General features: G+C 39.4%; 1 long non-coding RNA gene across 1 annotated transcript; it reads left to right on the top strand.

Annotated features, from left to right (window-relative positions):
• The first annotated feature begins 1833 nt into the window (after positions 1–1833).
• LOC121133001 lies at positions 1834–3559 on the top strand. The gene is made up of 3 exons (XR_005869718.1): positions 1834–1900; positions 2500–2607; positions 3424–3559. It is a non-coding gene; the product is annotated as an uncharacterized LOC121133001 (long non-coding RNA).
• The last annotated feature ends 1306 nt before the right edge of the window (positions 3560–4865 follow it).

The following is a 4865-nucleotide window of genomic DNA, read 5'->3' as shown; positions in this document are numbered from 1 at the left end:
AAACAAATCCCATCCTGAATGAGGTCTCTCAGACCTAGAGAGACAAATATAGTATGTATTCACTAAGTATTTTTATACCTTCATCACTTTCTAGACATCCAAAAACTGGGTCCAAGAGTCTAAATAGCTTCAAATTTTGTACTGTGAAATCACCTTCCTGAATGTTGTCCACCTCATGGAATTAAAGCCCAAGGGCAAAATATAATCAAATGATGAAATTATTCATTTTACACCAGGAGACCTCACAACATTTATAATTGGCCTTCACACAAACACTTTCTAAACTGGAACCCTAGGTGGCACTAAAAGATTAAGGAATGTGAGCATCTGGAACTCTGGCTTGAAAGGTAAAAAGGTATCTTGGACACTCTTTAAAGCAGGTAAGCCATCAGCCATTCTAGATGTATCTAGCCTTGGCCACACTGTAACCCTTTTCAAGAAAGAAACACATAGGTCATAAGTCAGAAAGATAAGACACTCCCATCTGGTCATAAAGCTTAGCATTAAGACACTGGCCATGAGTTTGTGTGACATACTTAACTTGGTAAATTGTCTTTATTTAGCTTGAAATGAAAATCGGAGAGTAGCTTTCTTCAATAATGACTGTAGCGAAAAATTTAAGCCTTAAAAATGTTTTAACTGACACTAAAATATACATTTTTACAGGCACAGCATAATAACATTACATGTATGTAATATATAATGATCAAATCAGGGCAATTAGCATATCTATTTTAAAAATTCTATCGTTTCGCTGTCCTGGGAATTTTTGAACCCTGCATGAAATTCTCAAAAAATTAAAGTCATAAAATGTGAATCTTGAGTAGTTTCTCCTTCTGTAACACTTTTTGTTTTTGTTCTAGATGCAGAGGCCAAAAGAGTTGGGTCTACTCATTAAAACTGGTTTACACTAGTTTAAACAAATTCCATTGCTTCAGAAAACTTTCAGACACTGCCCCCCCATACACTTCTTCTGGGCTTTGAAATTAAATAAACTTTTATTGTCAACATTCTTGAAACAGTTCTGAATTAGGGACAGAAGGTGAAACCCAGCCTGTTGGATTCTAGAAATGTAAAGATCGCCTTACCTCACCTTTGTCTGAAGAAAGAGAAGTTTCTGATCTGCTTCACAGCCATGAAAACATCTTGTGCGTGTAGAAAACGTGTGTACATGTATCCAGGTGAACAAACACGCATGCACTTGCATAAAATTACCCACGCGCCAGCAGAGACATACATACTCTTTCACAAAAGCATAATTCTGAAAAAGTCTGTCGCTTTTGTTCCCTTCCATAATAGAAGTCTTCTGAGCCTCAGACAGATGAGTACTTGGTATAAATGTACATAGTAGTTGAAAGGCTCTGGGGACCTTTGTCAGTAAACTTCAGAGGATGCAACTATAACTATATAAAACAGCACATTCCGGAAATGGCTGGCAGGAGCTGAGGGTGGAGCACACATGGTTCCCTGGTTGATGGCACCTTAGAGTTCCAAGGCCTCTAAGAGCCTTGGTTCTTCACTTGTAAGTAGGGATACTTCTGCAAACCATTGTAAGGGTTAAAAGAGAAGACTTTTTCAGTACTCAGCAGTTTGTTCGATACTGCACACCATGCAACAAGTCAATTAAATAAATTCATGAAATGTCTTTGTATTTTGTGTTCCCACTCAATGTAGTTCAAGCCAGTTCAGTGCAATTTCAAGACACAGGACTCCCCAATGCTTCATATTGTTCACCAGAACCTTTGAAAACCAAAAGTTGCTACAGTCTCCCCAGCCTGGTTTTTCACATGGAAGCTTACTTATTCAAAGTTTCACCTTTTCTTTCGTGGCCCACAGGCAGCGACGTCACTAAAGCTAACTGTATACACTTTGGTGAAGATCAGACATTGTGAATTCAAGGGTGAGAGCTTTGTTTTAAATGTCTATAATCAGCTACTGAATCTTCCTGGCTACACAGCCCAGAATCCTTTATTTGAGGTTCCCTGATCCTCATCCCTGCCTGACTCTGAGTCACCAGTCAATACAAATGCCACCTATTTACACTCTCAGACTCTAACCTTTCAGAGATTCAGCTTAGGGCTCAGAGAAAGGAAATGAAAACACCATGTAACACAAGGATAAATGAAACCAGGAAAAAGGGAAAATTAGGAGAAAAAACATAAAAACTGTAGAGACAACATGAAGAATGTAGATGAAGGGGAAGATAAGAAGACACACACACACACAGACACACACACACACACGATGGGTGCTTTATAATGCCAAGTATTCATTTTATATTTTATTGCATATTCATAACAGCGTGCTTTAAAATTCTATGTGTTCTTTGGTGATTTCCTATAGGAATACAATGTATTTAGATGATTTCCACTTTTCCTCCACCAAGAACTCCTCCCAGACTCTGCTTCTACGTCCCACACCAAATTTCATGTCTCCCACCCCTGCCCTTGTCTCCCTCCTGTTTCCTCCCCCCTTATCACTCACTGTGTGCAATTACAGCTGTCCGTATGTGCATGGGTGTACGGCCCCATTCACTGGAGTACTGACAACCTATTATGGACCACATCATGTGAGAAGATTGACTCTCCCATCAGCTGCCAATAGCATGTAAGTTAGGGGTGGGGAATTGTGAGTCTCGCCCCTCTCCATCCTGGAGTGTTTAGTTCTGTAAAATCAAACTGAAAAGTAGTTAAGCCTCCTCCCCATTGCTCCTTTATTATTCCTAGGGTTAGTTATGGAATTCTGTGTATATAGAAACAAAAGTTTAAAATCACAATGGACTCTTTGAATAAAACTGACCCGTGGCATTGTTTTTTCCCCACATTGTTATGATCAAATTTGCCTTTTACCTCCTAATATCTGGAGCTTCTTGTCTTTATTTAAATGGAACCCAGTTGATATCAGTTTACTTTGGTCTTTTATTTCCTTCCTTTAAACACATATATTTAAAATGAGAAAATTAACGGGAGAAGTTTGAATATTGAGTTTAGTGAAGGTATCTGGCAGTGATTATTTATGTGTAATGATCTGATGGTGTTTACAGTAACTGGTACTGTCTAGGTATGGGGAGGGTCCCAGTGATGTTCTCTGTGTTAGCTCTCCTGGGGAAAGGCAAACCCTTTACATCCAGTTTCAGGTTCAGCTCTTAAAGCAGAGACTGGAGTTTGGGGAGAAGATTTGAATTGAGAAGTATCTGCTTGCTGAAAAGGCACTGATAGTTTTAGAAAAGAAATGTAGTCACAAGCTATGGGAATTCAGAGAATCCTAGAGCCTATGTGGTCTTCCCACTCAAAGTAGATAGGCACCAAAAAGTATTTGGGTTTACATGGACATTTATGCTGTTATGAGGCTAATATAATTTATAGACCTGTAATCTTGTAACTGATTCATTATTTTTAAATAACTTTGTGTTTTGTACTATAGGGGGAAAACTGATATGTAACTAGGACTCCTAAGAAGCCTTAGAGCTTTCCCATAATGACATGCTGTCTTGGACATTTCCGGAGAGGCTGCACAGCAAAAGAGACAATGGCACGGATAGTCTCAGAGAATAAACAAGGTTTTTCCAAATGGAAAAGGAGACAAAAGAGAGTTTTTCATGTATGGTCATGATGCAATTTATGGTTCAAATTGGAACACTTCTGATAGCGAAAGTTTGAAGTGCACCTGCTTTAGGCATCTCTGTTGGAGCAGTAGGAGGACGATAGGCAATTTCCTCCACAGTGTGGGAAGCTAAGTGAAGGTGAGAGGTTATTTGATGGACAAAGAAACAAGCAAATTCTCTGTTAGCATCCAGTTATGATTACCTGGCAGGTCAGCCTCTACTTCCATGTTGTTGTTTTTTAATCTAGAATCAGGATTCTTTTCTTTGTTTTGTTTTGTTTTTCTAGATAGGGTTTTTCTGTGGCTTTGGAAGCCGTCCTGGACTCTTGTAGACCAGGCTGGTCTCAAACTCACAGAGATCCACCTGCCTCTGCCTCCAGAGTCCTGGGATTAATGGCGTGCACCACCACCACCAGGCCAAGAATCAGGATTTCTAATTTTTACTGTTTACCAATGTGGAAAAATAATAGTCATAACAAAAGTAATTCTATAAAATAAATGTATTTATTAGACTAGTAAAAAAACCACTAAAAAATTGCCTGAGAAAATAGCTCTGGGAGGCCAGCACAAACACTGGAACCTTTTTTCTTTAATTATTTGTGACTACACAATACCAAAATTTGTATGCCTCTGACCTCACTTCAGGTTTTTTTCTCTCTTGCTTACTTAGCTATGAATTCTCAACCTTTCCTCATTCACTTAGATTCCTGTAGTTTGGTTTTTCAAGGATACTTAGTGTTTCCTTGTGACTTGGTACCCACCTCATCCTCTGATGTGTTTATTCCCTTTCCCTCATTTCCATGAAGGCCTCCATTTTATCTATTCTCCCCAAACCTGCCCATGTGCTTCTCGGGCTGGCTTCAAGAACTAAATTCTGACTAGTACTTTAAGCAAAGTAGTTCCATTCCTTTGCCATGGGTTGCTTTGGGAGAGAACATGTAATGAGTTTGGTCAAGGAAACACTGGAATTCCAGCAGAGTCTGCTGGGAAAAGTTTCCTCAGACCGAAGAAAATAGCATAAAGAAAGGCTAGGCATTACAATGAGTGTTGAAAGCAGTTACAGGATGCTAGCTTCTCCTTGTTGGTCCTTGCTTTGACTATTCCTCACCTTTCTCCACGTTGCTATGGTATCATTGATAGTTACTCAAATGCTGCTTGCCATCAAGACTCTACCCAAGCAGTTCTCTCTCACACATGCCTTCTCACATGTCCTCACGTGGTAGGTTCTTGGATGGAGGTTCAGCTGAGCTTTCTTCAGGAAT

This window comes from Mesocricetus auratus, unplaced genomic scaffold, assembly GCF_017639785.1.
Source record: "Mesocricetus auratus isolate SY011 unplaced genomic scaffold, BCM_Maur_2.0 Super-Scaffold_100019, whole genome shotgun sequence".
In the NCBI taxonomy this organism is placed as follows: domain Eukaryota; kingdom Metazoa; phylum Chordata; class Mammalia; order Rodentia; family Cricetidae; genus Mesocricetus; species Mesocricetus auratus.
The sequence above is the reverse complement of the archived record's forward strand: the minus strand, read 5'-3'. Positions and strand labels throughout refer to the sequence as shown.